Source organism: Lissotriton vulgaris, chromosome 8 (assembly GCF_964263255.1).
Source record: "Lissotriton vulgaris chromosome 8, aLisVul1.2, whole genome shotgun sequence".
NCBI classification, from domain to species: domain Eukaryota; kingdom Metazoa; phylum Chordata; class Amphibia; order Caudata; family Salamandridae; genus Lissotriton; species Lissotriton vulgaris.
In genome coordinates, this window is record NC_141696.1 from 546,050,983 (window position 1) to 546,068,815 (window position 17,833).

Here is a 17,833-nt window from a genome sequence, read left to right on the forward strand (position 1 = left end):
ATCACTTACTCTAATGTCCTTACTGTCCAGAAAGCTCTGCCTAAGTATGCTTTTTTTCTTTTTCAGTGAAATTCTAAATGTTTTTTCTGCCCAGTCTATGGCAGTAGAATGCTGCTTATGATGCCACATTTTGTTGAATCACCAAGGTACAACTACAGAGGAATATATGAGTCTGAACGACATGGAACTCTTAGCTAACACATCACAATGTGTGATGCTTGCCAACCAAGCACTAGATTCTGGAGCGCTGATGATCAGAACATTCTGCTCCTGAAGGAAAGGAAAGACAGCTTGATGGAAAATAAAGTCTCAGTTTATATTAACGCTCTCTCTCTCCCAATATCTATCTATCTATCTATCTATCTATCTATCTATCTATCTATCTATCTATCTATCTATCTATCTATCTATCTATCTATCTATCTATCTATCTATCTATCTATCTATCTATCTATCTATCTATCTATCTATCTATCTATCTATCTATCTATCTTTATATATGGATACCTGCGTACACATACATATAGATATGCCATGCATTCCTTTAGATTTGTTCCAACCTCTTACCATTTATTTGAGAATCCCTACTTTTCAAGTGACTGCAAATGAAGTCATTTCCGGCACTTTTTGGCCGGTGCAAGGTAACAAAAACACATGCCAACTTTTAATACAAATCATTGGTCTCTTTATTAACGCGCACTGTCAAACATGGGGCTTTCACACGTCAGGTAAACATGATAACCAATACACAACAGAAGCAGATGTAGATTGCTTATCAATGCCAGGATAGAATAGTTGTGAATTGAGTAATAGAAGGGCCCCTGAATTGATACTTATTATATACAGCCTGTAAGATAGTGAAAATGCAGGCTAGGAAAGGAGATGCAAATATCAATGTATTAGAAAAATACATAAAGAGGAGTGATTTGCTTTTATTCATTCAAGGCTAGAAAAAATCAACATACTATTGCAAGCATTCATACACCACCAAATAGAAATAAACAATTCTGACATTAAACGTAAAGGTGACGATGCATTTGTATCATCACCTTGAGAAGGGTCACCGAGGAATTGAGCCCAGGGCTTCTGCACTTAAACACCAGAAACACTCCACTAAACTAAGATGCCTGTTGGTGCCAACAATTCCCAAAGTTAATGCATGTTCTAGGTGAGCAATGAACAGAATGCAGGGCTCTTATGAAAGCGAGGTCTGTGAATCAACAGATACATCCACATGCCAATTACTTTAGTGTTTTTAAGAGAATTCACTTTCTTGGAATGAGTCTGCATGAAACCATCTTCAGGGCCTGGACAATTTCATGGCAAAACGGCACCTCTCAACATTGCAGCCAAGACAATATAAAAACTGTTTCTGCCCGGTTTCGAACCGGGGACCTTTTGCGTGTGAGGCGAACGTGATAACCACTACACTACAGAAACAGATGTCTACAGTTGATTCTTCTGTGATGAAACTTCTCAAAACAGGCTATTCCAAGGGCCTCTGGTTTTAGATTTCTTTCATGCAACCTTCCCAGACAGCCCTAGCTGAACGCTTGTATATGCCATGCAAGTTCAGCATTTTTGCAAAATGCTTAAAGAGAAATGTTTCCTATTTGCTCAGGCAGGGCAAGGTTAAAAGCATGAGACTCTAGCAAATATTCATCCACTACTGCAAAGAGAAAATTGATATTGGCTTTGAAATGCATACTTCAATACTACTTTAAAAAAGCACCAACGAAAGGGCTCGTCCGGGATTTGAACCCGGGACCTCTCGCACCCAAAGCGAGAATCATACCCCTAGACCAACGAGCCTTCGAAAGGCCTGCACCTCTGAAAAGCTAATACCAGCTCTAAGCACGCAATGAAGATCATGCTGGGGACTTTTTCATGCTTGGTCTGTGAATACACATGAAATTCAGTGTCAACTTACCCTTTCTCAAATGATATCACTATCATTTATAAGTGTCCCCTTTTATTTTGTCCCAGCATTGGACACGTCTTACAGGAAGTCAGCACTTATTTATCTATTTCTGCAGTGGCTAGACCCTAAAGAGAAAGAATAAAAAGCTGTTCATAACAACATAAGAAACACATGTTGCATTTTTTCTCAAATGCTTATTCCCTTTGTGCAAATCGGAATGCCAAGCTGAATAACTGGGTCACAGATTCTGGCTAATTATCTTTCCCTTGAATGCAAGTAGCAATAAAAACTGCCTAATGCAGGACTAAAGCATTCCTTGCAAGCCTCTAACATCATAACATAACTGAGCTGCTGGTAGCAAGCTAAGCAATACCTTCCCAAAATGAGAAGTACATGTGCTAATCCGCTCAATCAGGCTCGATCAGGCGAGATATAGAAAAGGTGGAAAGGGTCCAAATGGCTGTCCCTTCCTTTTTAGGGTGGGTCCTTCTGACTATCATAGGATTGCTTGTATAAGTGGCCAGGGTCAGAGAAAAAACTTTCAACCCTTCTCAGTGTTCTATCCAGAAGCAGGCATTTTCTGTGCCTTTAATTTCAGGCTTTTCCCAGCAGTCTCTGTTCTGCCTATGTAAATTAACAAAAGCAGTGCTTATTCATCACTTACTCTAATGTCCTTACTGTCCAGAAAGCTCTGCCTAAGTATGCTTTTTTTCTTTTTCAGTGAAATTCTAAATGTTTTTTCTGCCCAGTCTATGGCAGTAGAATGCTGCTTATGATGCCACATTTTGTTGAATCACCAAGGTACAACTACAGAGGAATATATGAGTCTGAACGACATGGAACTCTTAGCTAACACATCACAATGTGTGATGCTTGCCAACCAAGCACTAGATTCTGGAGCGCTGATGATCAGAACATTCTGCTCCTGAAGGAAAGGAAAGACAGCTTGATGGAAAATAAAGTCTCAGTTTATATTAACGCTCTCTCTCTCCCAATATCTATCTATCTATCTATCTATCTATCTATCTATCTATCTATCTATCTATCTATCTATCTATCTATCTATCTATCTATCTATCTATCTATCTATCTATCTATCTATCTATCTATCTATCTATCTATCTATCTATCTATCTTTATATATGGATACCTGCGTACACATACATATAGATATGCCATGCATTCCTTTAGATTTGTTCCAACCTCTTACCATTTATTTGAGAATCCCTACTTTTCAAGTGACTGCAAATGAAGTCATTTCCGGCACTTTTTGGCCGGTGCAAGGTAACAAAAACACATGCCAACTTTTAATACAAATCATTGGTCTCTTTATTAACGCGCACTGTCAAACATGGGGCTTTCACACGTCAGGTAAACATGATAACCAATACACAACAGAAGCAGATGTAGATTGCTTATCAATGCCAGGATAGAATAGTTGTGAATTGAGTAATAGAAGGGCCCCTGAATTGATACTTATTATATACAGCCTGTAAGATAGTGAAAAATGCAGGCTAGGAAAGGAGATGCAAATATCAATGTATTAGAAAAATACATAAAGAGGAGTGATTTGCTTTTATTCATTCAAGGCTAGAAAAAATCAACATACTATTGCAAGCATTCATACACCACCAAATAGAAATAAACAATTCTGACATTAAACGTAAAGGTGACGATGCATTTGTATCATCACCTTGAGAAGGGTCACCGAGGAATTGAGCCCAGGGCTTCTGCACTTAAACACCAGAAACACTCCACTAAACTAAGATGCCTGTTGGTGCCAACAATTCCCAAAGTTAATGCATGTTCTAGGTGAGCAATGAACAGAATGCAGGGCTCTTATGAAAGCGAGGTCTGTGAATCAACAGATACATCCACATGCCAATTACTTTAGTGTTTTTAAGAGAATTCACTTTCTTGGAATGAGTCTGCATGAAACCATCTTCAGGGCCTGGACAATTTCATGGCAAAATGGCACCTCTCAACATTGCAGCCAAGACAATATAACAACTGTTTCTGCCCGGTTTCGAACCGGGGACCTTTCGCGTGTGAGGCGAACGTGATAACCACTACACTACAGAAACAGATGTCTACAGTTGATTCTTCTGTGATGAAACTTCTCAAAACAGGCTATTCCAAGGGCCTCTGGTTTTAGATTTCTTTCATGCAACCTTCCCAGACAGCCCTAGCTGAACGCTTGTATATGCCATGCAAGTTCAGCATTTTTGCAAAATGCTTAAAGAGAAATGTTTCCTATTTGCTCAGGCAGGGCAAGGTTAAAAGCATGAGACTCTAGCAAATATTCATCCACTACTGCAAAGAGAAAATTGATATTGGCTTTGAAATGCATACTTCAATACTACTTTAAAAAAGCACCAATGAAAGGGCTCGTCCGGGATTTGAACCCGGGACCTCTCGCACCCAAAGCGAGAATCATACCCCTAGACCAACGAGCCTTCGAAAGGCCCGCACCTCTGAAAAGCTAATACCAGCTCTAAGCACGCAATGAAGATCATGCTGGGGACTTTTTCATGCTTGGTCTGTGAATACACATGAAATTCAGTGTCAACTTACCCTTTCTCAAATGATATCACTATCATTTATAAGTGTCCCCTTTTATTTTGTCCCAGCATTGGACACGTCTTACAGGAAGTCAGCACTTATTTATCTATTTCTGCAGTGGCTAGACACTAAAGAAAAAGAATAAAAAGCTGTTCATAACAACATAAGAAACACATGTTGCATTTTTTCTCAAATGCTTATTCCCTTTGTGCAAATCGGAATGCCAAGCTGAATAACTGGGTCACAGATTCTGGCTAATTATCTTTCCCTTGAATGCAAGTAGCAATAAAAACTGCCTAATGCAGGACTAAAGCATTCCTTGCAAGCCTCTAACATCATAACATAACTGAGCTGCTGGTAGCAAGCTAAGCAATACCTTCCCAAAATGAGAAGTACATGTGCTAATCCGCTCAATCAGCGCTCGATCAGGCTCGATCAGGCGAGATATAGAAAAGGTGGAAAGGGTCCAAATGGCTGTCCCTTCCTTTTTAGGGTGGGTCCTTCTGACTATCATAGGATTGCTTGTATAAGTGGCCAGGGTCAGAGAAAAAACTTTCAACCCTTCTCAGTGTTCTATCCAGAAGCAGGCATTTTCTGTGCCTTTAATTTCAGGCTTTTCCCAGCAGTCTCTGTTCTGCCTATGTAAATTAACAAAAGCAGTGCTTATTCATCACTTACTCTAATGTCCTTACTGTCCAGAAAGCTCTGCCTAAGTATGCTTTTTTTCTTTTTCAGTGAAATTCTAAATGTTTTTTCTGCCCAGTCTATGGCAGTAGAATGCTGCTTATGATGCCACATTTTGTTGAATCACCAAGGTACAACTACAGAGGAATATATGAGTCTGAACGACATGGAACTCTTAGCTAACACATCACAATGTGTGATGCTTGCCAACCAAGCACTAGATTCTGGAGCGCTGATGATCAGAACATTCTGCTCCTGAAGGAAAGGAAAGACAGCTTGATGGAAAATAAAGTCTCAGTTTATATTAACGCTCTCTCTCTCCCAATATCTATCTATCTATCTATCTATCTATCTATCTATCTATCTATCTATCTATCTATCTATCTATCTATCTATCTATCTATCTATCTATCTATCTATCTATCTATCTATCTATCTATCTATCTATCTATCTATCTATCTATCTATCTATCTTTATATATGGATACCTGCGTACACATACATATAGATATGCCATGCATTCCTTTAGATTTGTTCCAACCTCTTACCATTTATTTGAGAATCCCTACTTTTCAAGTGACTGCAAATGAAGTCATTTCCGGCACTTTTTGGCCGGTGCAAGGTAACAAAAACACATGACAACTTTTAATAAAAATCATTGGTCTCTTTATTAACGCGCACTGTCAAACATGGGGCTTTCACACGTCAGGTAAACATGATAACCAATATACAACAGAAGCAGATGTAGATTGCTTATCAATGCCGGGATAGAACAGTTGTGAATTGAGTAGAAGAAGGGCCCCTGAATTGATACTTATTATATACAGCCTGTAAGATAGTGAAAAATGCAGGCTAGGAAAGGAGATGCAAATATCAATGTATTAGAAAAATACATAAAGAGGAGTGATTTGCTTTTATTCATTCAAGGCTAGAAAAAATCAACATACTATTGCAAGCATTCATACACCACCAAATAGAAATAAACAATTCTGACATTAAACGTAAAGGTGACGATGCATTTGTATCATCACCTTGAGAAGGGTCACCGAGGAATTGAGCCCAGGGCTTCTGCACTTAAACACCAGAAACACTCCACTAAACTAAGATGCCTGTTGGTGCCAACAATTCCCAAAGTTAATGCATGTTCTAGGTGAGCAATGAACAGAATGCAGGGCTCTTTTCAAAGCGAGGTCTGTGAATCAACAGATACATCCACATGCCAATTACTTTAGTGTTTTTAAGAGAATTCACTTTCTTGGAACGAGTCTGCATGAAACCATCTTCAGGGCCTGGACAATTTCATGGCAAAACGGCACCTCTCAACATTGCAGCCAAGACAATATAACAACTGTTTCTGCCCGGTTTCGAACCGGGGACCTTTCGCGTGTGAGGCAAACGTGATAACCACTACACTACAGAAACAGATGTCTACAGTTGATTCTTCTGTGATGAAACTTCTCAAAACAGGCTATTCCAAGGGCCTCTGGTTTTAGATTTCTTTCATGCAACCTTCCCAGACAGCCCTAGCTGAACGCTTGTATATGCCATGCAAGTTCAGCATTTTTGCAAAATGCTTAAAGAGAAATGTTTCCTATTTGCTCAGGCAGGGCAAGGTTAAAAGCATGAGACTCTAGCAAATATTCATCCACTACTGCAAAGAGAAAATTGATATTGGCTTTGAAATGCATACTTCAATACTACTTTAAAAAAGCACCAATGAAAGGGCTCGTCCGGGATTTGAACCCGGGACCTCTCGCACCCAAAGCGAGAATCATACCCCTAGACCAACGAGCCTTCGAAAGGCCTGCACCTCTGAAAAGCTAATACCAGCTCTAAGCACGCAATGAAGATCATGCTGGGGACTTTTTCATGCTTGGTCTGTGAATACACATGAAATTCAGTGTCAACTTACCCTTTCTCAAATGATATCACTATCATTTATAAGTGTCCCCTTTTATTTTGTCCCAGCATTGGACACGTCTTACAGGAAGTCAGCACTTATTTATCTATTTCTGCAGTGGCTAGACCCTAAAGAGAAAGAATAAAAAGCTGTTCATAACAACATAAGAAACACATGTTGCATTTTTTCTCAAATGCTTATTCCCTTTGTGCAAATCGGAATGCCAAGCTGAATAACTGGGTCACAGATTCTGGCTAATTATCTTTCCCTTGAATGCAAGTAGCAATAAAAACTGCCTAATGCAGGACTAAAGCATTCCTTGCAAGCCTCTAACATCATAACATAACTGAGCTGCTGGTAGCAAGCTAAGCAATACCTTCCCAAAATGAGAAGTACATGTGCTAATCCGCTCAATCAGCGCTCGATCAGGCTCGATCAGGCGAGATATAGAAAAGGTGGAAAGGGTCCAAATGGCTGTCCCTTCCTTTTTAGGGTGGGTCCTTCTGACTATCATAGGATTGCTTGTATAAGTGGCCAGGGTCAGAGAAAAAACTTTCAACCCTTCTCAGTGTTCTATCCAGAAGCAGGCATTTTCTGTGCCTTTAATTTCAGGCTTTTCCCAGCAGTCTCTGTTCTGCCTATGTAAATTAACAAAAGCAGTGCTTATTCATCACTTACTCTAATGTCCTTACTGTCCAGAAAGCTCTGCCTAAGTATGCTTTTTTTCTTTTTCAGTGAAATTCGAAATGTTTTTTCTGCCCAGTCTATGGCAGTAGAATGCTGCTTATGATGCCACATTTTGTTGAATCACCAAGGTACAACTACAGAGGAATATATGAGTCTGAACGACATGGAACTCTTAGCTAACACATCACAATGTGTGATGCTTGCCAACCAAGCACTAGATTCTGGAGCGCTGATGATCAGAACATTCTGCTCCTGAAGGAAAGGAAAGACAGCTTGATGGAAAATAAAGTCTCAGTTTATATTAACGCTCTCTCTCTCCCAATATCTATCTATCTATCTATCTATCTATCTATCTATCTATCTATCTATCTATCTATCTATCTATCTATCTATCTATCTATCTATCTATCTATCTATCTATCTATCTATCTATCTATCTATCTATCTATCTATCTATCTATCTATCTATCTATCTATCTATCCATCCATCCATCCATCCATCCATCCATCCATCCATCCATCCATCCATCCATCCATCCATCCATCTATCTATCTATCTATCTATCTATCTATCTATCTATCTATCTATCTATCTATCTATCTATCTATCTATCTATCTATCTATCTATCTATCTATCTATCTATCTATCTATCTATCTATCTATCTATCTATCTATCTATCTATCTATCTATCTATCTATCTATCTATCTATCTATCTTTATATATGGATACCTGCGTACACATACATATAGATATGCCATGCATTCCTTTAGATTTGTTCCAACCTTTTACCATTTATTTGAGAATCCCTACTTTTCAAGTGACTGCAAATGAAGTTATTTCCGGCACTTTTTGGCCGGTGCAAGGTAACAAAAACACATGACAACTTTTAATAAAAATCATTGGTCTCTTTATTAATGCGCACTGTCAAACATGGGGCTTTCACACGTCAGGTAAACATGATAACCAATATACAACAGAAGCAGATGTAGATTGCTTATCAATGCCGGGATAGAACAGTTGTGAATTGAGTAGAAGAAGGGCCCCTGAATTGATACTTATTATATACAGCCTGTAAGATAGTGAAAAATGCAGGCTAGGAAAGGAGATGCAAATATCAATGTATTAGAAAAATACATAAAGAGGAGTGATTTGCTTTTATTCATTCAAGGCTAGAAAAAATCAACATACTATTGCAAGCATTCATACACCACCAAATAGAAATAAACAATTCTGACATTAAACGTAAAGGTGATGATGCATTTGTATCATCACCTTGAGAAGGGTCACCGAGGAATTGAGCCCAGGGCTTCTGCACTTAAACACCAGAAACACTCCACTAAACTAAGATGCCTGTTGGTGCCAACAATTCCCAAAGTTAATGCATGTTCTAGGTGAGCAATGAACAGAATGCAGGGCTCTTTTCAAAGCGAGGTCTGTGAATCAACAGATACATCCACATGCCAATTACTTTAGTGTTTTTAAGAGAATTCACTTTCTTGGAACGAGTCTGCATGAAACCATCTTCAGGGCCTGGACAATTTCATGGCAAAACAGCACCTCTCAACATTGCAGCCAAGACAATATAACAACTGTTTCTGCCCGGTTTCGAACCGGGGACCTTTCGCGTGTGAGGCAAACGTGATAACCACTACACTACAGAAACAGATGTCTACAGTTGATTCTTCTGTGATGAAACTTCTCAAAACAGGCTATTCCAAGGGCCTCTGGTTTTAGATTTCTTTCATGCAACCTTCCCAGACAGCCCTAGCTGAACGCTTGTATATGCCATGCAAGTTCAGCATTTTTGCAAAATGCTTAAAGAGAAATGTTTCCTATTTGCTCAGGCAGGGCAAGGTTAAAAGCATGAGACTCTAGCAAATATTCATCCACTACTGCAAAGAGAAAATTGATATTGGCTTTGAAATGCATACTTCAATACTACTTTAAAAAAGCACCAATGAAAGGGCTCGTCTGGGATTTGAACCCGGGACCTCTCGCACCCAAAGCGAGAATCATACCCCTAGACCAACGAGCCTTCGAAAGACCCGCACCTCTGAAAAGCTAATACCAGCTCTAAGCACGCAATGAAGATCATGCTGGGGACTTTTTCATGCTTGGTCTGTGAATACACATGAAATTCAGTGTCAACTTACCCTTTCTCAAATGATATCACTATCATTTATAAGTGTCCCCTTTTATTTTGTCCCAGCATTGGACACGTCTTACAGGAAGTCAGCACTTATTTATCTATTTCTGCAGTGGCTAGACCCTAAAGAGAAAGAATAAAAAGCTGTTCATAACAACATAAGAAACACATGTTGCATTTTTTCTCAAATGCTTATTCCCTTTGTGCAAATCGGAATGCCAAGCTGAATAACTGGGCCACAGATTCTGGCTAATTATCTTTCCCTTGAATGCAAGTAGCAATAAAAACTGCCTAATGCAGGACTAAAGCATTCCTTGCAAGCCTCTAACATCATAACATAACTGAGCTGCTGGTAGCAAGCTAAGCAATACCTTCCCAAAATGAGAAGTACATGTGCTAATCCGCTCAATCAGCGCTCGATCAGGCTCGATCAGGCGAGATATAGAAAAGGTGGAAAGGGTCCAAATGGCTGTCCCTTCCTTTTTAGGGTGGGTCCTTCTGACTATCATAGGATTGCTTGTACGAGTGGCCAGGGTCAGAGAAAAAACTTTCAACCCTTCTCAGTGTTCTATCCAGAAGCAGGCATTTTCTGTGCCTTTAATTTCAGGCTTTTCCCAGCAGTCTCTGTTCTGCCTATGTAAATTAACAAAAGCAGTGCTTATTCATCACTTACTCTAATGTCCTTACTGTCCAGAAAGCTCTGCCTAAGTATGCTTTTTTTCTTTTTCAGTGAAATTCTAAATGTTTTTTCTGCCCAGTCTATGGCAGTAGAATGCTGCTTATGATGCCACATTTTGTTGAATCACCAAGGTACAACTACAGAGGAATATATGAGTCTGAACGACATGGAACTCTTAGCTAACACATCACAATGTGTGATGCTTGCCAACCAAGCACTAGATTCTGGAGCGCTGATGATCAGAACATTCTGCTCCTGAAGGAAAGGAAAGACAGCTTGATGGAAAATAAAGTCTCAGTTTATATTAACGCTCTCTCTCTCCCAATATCTATCTATCTATCTATCTATCTATCTATCTATCTATCTATCTATCTATCTATCTATCTATCTATCTATCTATCTATCTATCTATCTATCTATCTATCTATCTATCTATCTATCTATCTATCTATCTATCTATCTATCTATCTTTATATATGGATACCTGCGTACACATACATATAGATATGCCATGCATTCCTTTAGATTTGTTCCAACCTCTTACCATTTATTTGAGAATTCCTACTTTTCAAGTGACTGCAAATGAAGTCATTTCCGGCACTTTTTGGCCGGTGCAAGGTAACAAAAACACATGCCAACTTTTAATACAAATCATTGGTCTCTTTATTAACGCGCACTGTCAAACATGGGGCTTTCACACGTCAGGTAAACATGATAACCAATACACAACAGAAGCAGATGTAGATTGCTTATCAATGCCAGGATAGAATAGTTGTGAATTGAGTAATAGAAGGGCCCCTGAATTGATACTTATTATATACAGCCTGTAAGATAGTGAAAAATGCAGGCTAGGAAAGGAGATGCAAATATCAATGTATTAGAAAAATACATAAAGAGGAGTGATTTGCTTTTATTCATTCAAGGCTAGAAAAAATCAACATACTATTGCAAGCATTCATACACCACCAAATAGAAATAAACAATTCTGACATTAAACGTAAAGGTGACGATGCATTTGTATCATCACCTTGAGAAGGGTCACCGAGGAATTGAGCCCAGGGCTTCTGCACTTAAACACCAGAAACACTCCACTAAACTAAGATGCCTGTTGGTGCCAACAATTCCCAAAGTTAATGCATGTTCTAGGTGAGCAATGAACAGAATGCAGGGCTCTTATGAAAGCGAGGTCTGTGAATCAACAGATACATCCACATGCCAATTACTTTAGTGTTTTTAAGAGAATTCACTTTCTTGGAATGAGTCTGCATGAAACCATCTTCAGGGCCTGGACAATTTCATGGCAAAACGGCACCTCTCAACATTGCAGCCAAGACAATATAACAACTGTTTCTGCCCGGTTTCATACCGGGGACCTTTCGCGTGTGAGGCGAACGTGATAACCACTACACTACAGAAACAGATGTCTACAGTTGATTCTTCTGTGATGAAACTTCTCAAAACAGGCTATTCCAAGGGCCTCTGGTTTTAGATTTCTTTCATGCAACCTTCCCAGACAGCCCTAGCTGAACGCTTGTATATGCCATGCAAGTTCAGCATTTTTGCAAAATGCTTAAAGAGAAATGTTTCCTATTTGCTCAGGCAGGGCAAGGTTAAAAGCATGAGACTCTAGCAAATATTCATCCACTACTGCAAAGAGAAAATTGATATTGGCTTTGAAATGCATACTTCAATACTACTTTAAAAAAGCACCAATGAAAGGGCTCATCCGGGATTTGAACCCGGGACCTCTCGCACCCAAAGCGAGAATCATACCCCTAGACCAACGAGCCTTCGAAAGGCCCGCACCTCTGAAAAGCTAATACCAGCTCTAAGCACGCAATGAAGATCATGCTGGGGACTTTTTCATGCTTGGTCTGTGAATACACATGAAATTCAGTGTCAACTTACCCTTTCTCAAATGATATCACTATCATTTATAAGTGTCCCCTTTTATTTTGTCCCAGCATTGGACACGTCTTACAGCAAGTCAGCACTTATTTATCTATTTCTGCAGTGGCTAGACCCTAAAGAGAAAGAATAAAAAGCTGTTCATAACAACATAAGAAACACATGTTGCATTTTTTCTCAAATGCTTATTCCCTTTGTGCAAATCGGAATGCCAAGCTGAATAACTGGGCCACAGATTCTGGCTAATTATCTTTCCCTTGAATGCAAGTAGCAATAAAAACTGCCTAATGCAGGACTAAAGCATTCCTTGCAAGCCTCTAACATCATAACATAACTGAGCTGCTGGTAGCAAGCTAAGCAATACCTTCCCAAAATGAGAAGTACATGTGCTAATCCGCTCAATCAGCGCTCGATCAGGCTCGATCAGGCGAGATATAGAAAAGGTGGAAAGGGTCCAAATGGCTGTCCCTTCCTTTTTAGGGTGGGTCCTTCTGACTATCATAGGATTGCTTGTATAAGTGGCCAGGGTCAGAGAAAAAACTTTCAACCCTTCTCAGTGTTCTATCCAGAAGCAGGCATTTTCTGTGCCTTTAATTTCAGGCTTTTCCCAGCAGTCTCTGTTCTGCCTATGTAAATTAACAAAAGCAGTGCTTATTCATCACTTACTCTAATGTCCTTACTGTCCAGAAAGCTCTGCCTAAGTATGCTTTTTTTCTTTTTCAGTGAAATTCTAAATGTTTTTTCTGCCCAGTCTATGGCAGTAGAATGCTGCTTATGATGCCACATTTTGTTGAATCACCAAGGTACAACTACAGAGGAATATATGAGTCTGAACGACATGGAACTCTTAGCTAACACATCACAATGTGTGATGCTTGCCAACCAAGCACTAGATTCTGGAGCGCTGATGATCAGAACATTCTGCTCCTGAAGGAAAGGAAAGACAGCTTGATGGAAAATAAAGTCTCAGTTTATATTAACGCTCTCTCTCTCCCAATATCTATCTATCTATCTATCTATCTATCTATCTATCTATCTATCTATCTATCTATCTATCTATCTATCTATCTATCTATCTATCTATCTATCTATCTATCTATCTATCTATCTATCTATCTATCTATCTATCTATCTATCTATCTATCTATCTATCTATCTATCTATCTATCTTTATATATGGATACCTGCGTACACATACATATAGATATGCCATGCATTCCTTTAGATTTGTTCCAACCTCTTACCATTTATTTGAGAATCCCTACTTTTCAAGTGACTGCAAATGAAGTCATTTCCGGCACTTTTTGGCCGGGGCAAGGTAACAAAAACACATGCCAACTTTTAATACAAATCATTGGTCTCTTTATTAACGCGCACTGTCAAACATGGGGCTTTCACACGTCAGGTAAACATGATAACCAATACACAACAGAAGCAGATGTAGATTGCTTATCAATGCCAGGATAGAATAGTTGTGAATTGAGTAATAGAAGGGCCCCTGAATTGATACTTATTATATACAGCCTGTAAGATAGTGAAAATGCAGGCTAGGAAAGGAGATGCAAATATCAATGTATTAGAAAAATACATAAAGAGGAGATGATTTGCTTTTATTCATTCAAGGCTAGAAAAAATCAACATACTATTGCAATCTTTCATACAACCAAATAGAAATAAACAATTCTGACATTAAACGTAAAGGTGACGATGCATTTGTATCATCACCCTTTGAGAAGGGTCACCGAGGAATTGAGCCCAGGGCTTCTGCACTTAACACCAGAAACACTCCACTAAACTAAGATGCCCTGTTGGTGCCAACAATTCCCAAAGTTAATGCATGTTCTAGGTGAGCAATGAACAGAATGCAGGGCTCTTATGAAAGCGAGTCTGTGAATCAACAGATACATCCACATGCCAATTACTTTAGTGTTTTAAGAGAATTCACTTTCTTGGAATGAGTCTGCATGAAACATCTTCAGGGCCTGGACAATTTCATGGCAAAACGGCACCTCTCAACATTGCAGCCAAGACAATATAAAAACTGTTTCTGCCCGGGTTTGAACCGGGGACCTTTGCGTGTGAGGCGAACGTGATAACCACTACACTACAGAAACAGATGTCTACAGTTGATTCTTCTGTGATGAAACTTCTCAAAACAGGCTATCCAAGGGCCTCTGGTTTTAGATTTCTTTCATGCAACCTTCCCAGACAGCCCTAGCTGAACGCTTGTATATGCATGCAAGTTCAGCATTTTTGCAAAATGCTTAAAGAGAAATGTTTCCTATTTGCTTCAGGCAGGTGCAAGAGTTAAAAAGCATGAGACTCTAGCAAATATGAGACTCTAGCAAATATTCATCCACTACTGCAAAGAGAAAATTGATATTGGCTTTGAAATGCATACTTCAATACTACTTTAAAAAAGCACCAACGAAAGGGCTCGTCCGGGATTTGAACCCGGGACCTCTCGCACCCAAAGCGAGAATCATACCCCTAGACCAACGAGCCTTCGAAAGGCCTGCACCTCTGAAAAGCTAATACCAGCTCTAAGCACGCAATGAAGATCATGCTGGGGACTTTTTCATGCTTGGTCTGTGAATACACATGAAATTCAGTGTCAACTTACCCTTTCTCAAATGATATCACTATCATTTATAAGTGTCCCCTTTTATTTTGTCCCAGCATTGGACACGTCTTACAGGAAGTCAGCACTTATTTATCTATTTCTGCAGTGGCTAGACCCTAAAGAGAAAGAATAAAAAGCTGTTCATAACAACATAAGAAACACATGTTGCATTTTTTCTCAAATGCTTATTCCCTTTGTGCAAATCGGAATGCCAAGCTGAATAACTGGGTCACAGATTCTGGCTAATTATCTTTCCCTTGAATGCAAGTAGCAATAAAAACTGCCTAATGCAGGACTAAAGCATTCCTTGCAAGCCTCTAACATCATAACATAACTGAGCTGCTGGTAGCAAGCTAAGCAATACCTTCCCAAAATGAGAAGTACATGTGCTAATCCGCTCAATCAGCGCTCGATCAGGCTCGATCAGGCGAGATATAGAAAAGGTGGAAAGGGTCCAAATGGCTGTCCCTTCCTTTTTAGGGTGGGTCCTTCTGACTATCATAGGATTGCTTGTATAAGTGGCCAGGGTCAGAGAAAAAACTTTCAACCCTTCTCAGTGTTCTATCCAGAAGCAGGCATTTTCTGTGCCTTTAATTTCAGGCTTTTCCCAGCAGTCTCTGTTCTGCCTATGTAAATTAACAAAAGCAGTGCTTATTCATCACTTACTCTAATGTCCTTACTGTCCAGAAAGCTCTGCCTAAGTATGCTTTTTTTCTTTTTCAGTGAAATTCTAAATGTTTTTTCTGCCCAGTCTATGGCAGTAGAATGCTGCTTATGATGCCACATTTTGTTGAATCACCAAGGTACAACTACAGAGGAATATATGAGTCTGAACGACATGGAACTCTTAGCTAACACATCACAATGTGTGATGCTTGCCAACCAAGCACTAGATTCTGGAGCGCTGATGATCAGAACATTCTGCTCCTGAAGGAAAGGAAAGACAGCTTGATGGAAAATAAAGTCTCAGTTTATATTAACGCTCTCTCTCTCCCAATATCTATCTATCTATCTATCTATCTATCTATCAATCTATCATCTATCTATCTATCTATCTATCTATCTATCTATCTATCTATCTATCTATCTATCTATCTATCTATCTATCTATCTATCTATCTATCTATCTATCTATCTATCTATCTATCTATCTATCTATCTATCTTTATATATGGATACCTGCGTACACATACATATAGATATGCCATGCATTCCTTTAGATTTGTTCCAACCTCTTACCATTTATTTGAGAATCCCTACTTTTCAAGTGACTGCAAATGAAGTCATTTCCGGCACTTTTTGGCCGGTGCAAGGTAACAAAAACACATGCCAACTTTTAATACAAATCATTGGTCTCTTTATTAACGCGCACTGTCAAACATGGGGCTTTCACACGTCAGGTAAACATGATAACCAATACACAACAGAAGCAGATGTAGATTGCTTATCAATGCCAGGATAGAATAGTTGTGAATTGAGTAATAGAAGGGCCCCTGAATTGATACTTATTATATACAGCCTGTAAGATAGTGAAAAATGCAGGCTAGGAAAGGAGATGCAAATATCAATGTATTAGAAAAATACATAAAGAGGAGTGATTTGCTTTTATTCATTCAAGGCTAGAAAAAATCAACATACTATTGCAAGCATTCATACACCACCAAATAGAAATAAACAATTCTGACATTAAACGTAAAGGTGACGATGCATTTGTATCATCACCTTGAGAAGGGTCACCGAGGAATTGAGCCCAGGGCTTCTGCACTTAAACACCAGAAACACTCCACTAAACTAAGATGCCTGTTGGTGCCAACAATTCCCAAAGTTAATGCATGTTCTAGGTGAGCAATGAACAGAATGCAGGGCTCTTATGAAAGCGAGGTCTGTGAATCAACAGATACATCCACATGCCAATTACTTTAGTGTTTTTAAGAGAATTCACTTTCTTGGAATGAGTCTGCATGAAACCATCTTCAGGGCCTGGACAATTTCATGGCAAAATGGCACCTCTCAACATTGCAGCCAAGACAATATAACAACTGTTTCTGCCCGGTTTCGAACCGGGGACCTTTCGCGTGTGAGGCGAACGTGATAACCACTACACTACAGAAACAGATGTCTACAGTTGATTCTTCTGTGATGAAACTTCTCAAAACAGGCTATTCCAAGGGCCTCTGGTTTTAGATTTCTTTCATGCAACCTTCCCAGACAGCCCTAGCTGAACGCTTGTATATGCCATGCAAGTTCAGCATTTTTGCAAAATGCTTAAAGAGAAATGTTTCCTATTTGCTCAGGCAGGGCAAGGTTAAAAGCATGAGACTCTAGCAAATATTCATCCACTACTGCAAAGAGAAAATTGATATTGGCTTTGAAATGCATACTTCAATACTACTTTAAAAAAGCACCAATGAAAGGGCTCGTCCGGGATTTGAACCCGGGACCTCTCGCACCCAAAGCGAGAATCATACCCCTAGACCAACGAGCCTTCGAAAGGCCCGCACCTCTGAAAAGCTAATACCAGCTCTAAGCACGCAATGAAGATCATGCTGGGGACTTTTTCATGCTTGGTCTGTGAATACACATGAAATTCAGTGTCAACTTACCCTTTCTCAAATGATATCACTATCATTTATAAGTGTCCCCTTTTATTTTGTCCCAGCATTGGACACGTCTTACAGGAAGTCAGCACTTATTTATCTATTTCTGCAGTGGCTAGACA

General features: G+C 39.4%; 11 non-coding genes across 11 annotated transcripts; all 11 read right to left on the minus strand.

Annotated features, from left to right (window-relative positions):
- Positions 1-1,367: 1,367 nt before the first annotated feature.
- TRNAV-CAC (transfer RNA valine (anticodon CAC)) lies at positions 1,368-1,440 on the minus strand. Its single transcript has one exon. It is a non-coding gene; the product is annotated as a tRNA-Val (tRNA).
- Positions 1,441-1,740: 300 nt separating this feature from the next.
- TRNAP-UGG (transfer RNA proline (anticodon UGG)) lies at positions 1,741-1,812 on the minus strand. The gene has a single exon. It is a non-coding gene; the product is annotated as a tRNA-Pro (tRNA).
- Positions 1,813-3,932: 2,120 nt separating this feature from the next.
- On the minus strand, positions 3,933-4,005 carry TRNAV-CAC (transfer RNA valine (anticodon CAC)). The gene has a single exon. It is a non-coding gene; the product is annotated as a tRNA-Val (tRNA).
- Positions 4,006-4,305: 300 nt separating this feature from the next.
- TRNAP-UGG (transfer RNA proline (anticodon UGG)) lies at positions 4,306-4,377 on the minus strand. The gene has a single exon. It is a non-coding gene; the product is annotated as a tRNA-Pro (tRNA).
- Positions 4,378-6,516: 2,139 nt separating this feature from the next.
- On the minus strand, positions 6,517-6,589 carry TRNAV-CAC (transfer RNA valine (anticodon CAC)). The gene has a single exon. It is a non-coding gene; the product is annotated as a tRNA-Val (tRNA).
- A 300-nt stretch (positions 6,590-6,889) lies between these two features.
- On the minus strand, positions 6,890-6,961 carry TRNAP-UGG (transfer RNA proline (anticodon UGG)). The gene has a single exon. It is a non-coding gene; the product is annotated as a tRNA-Pro (tRNA).
- Positions 6,962-9,348: 2,387 nt separating this feature from the next.
- Positions 9,349-9,421, minus strand: TRNAV-CAC (transfer RNA valine (anticodon CAC)). The gene has a single exon. It is a non-coding gene; the product is annotated as a tRNA-Val (tRNA).
- A 2,880-nt stretch (positions 9,422-12,301) lies between these two features.
- Positions 12,302-12,373, minus strand: TRNAP-UGG (transfer RNA proline (anticodon UGG)). The gene has a single exon. It is a non-coding gene; the product is annotated as a tRNA-Pro (tRNA).
- A 2,551-nt stretch (positions 12,374-14,924) lies between these two features.
- TRNAP-UGG (transfer RNA proline (anticodon UGG)) lies at positions 14,925-14,996 on the minus strand. Its single transcript has one exon. It is a non-coding gene; the product is annotated as a tRNA-Pro (tRNA).
- Positions 14,997-17,154: 2,158 nt separating this feature from the next.
- On the minus strand, positions 17,155-17,227 carry TRNAV-CAC (transfer RNA valine (anticodon CAC)). The gene has a single exon. It is a non-coding gene; the product is annotated as a tRNA-Val (tRNA).
- Positions 17,228-17,527: 300 nt separating this feature from the next.
- Positions 17,528-17,599, minus strand: TRNAP-UGG (transfer RNA proline (anticodon UGG)). The gene has a single exon. It is a non-coding gene; the product is annotated as a tRNA-Pro (tRNA).
- Positions 17,600-17,833: the final 234 nt, after the last annotated feature.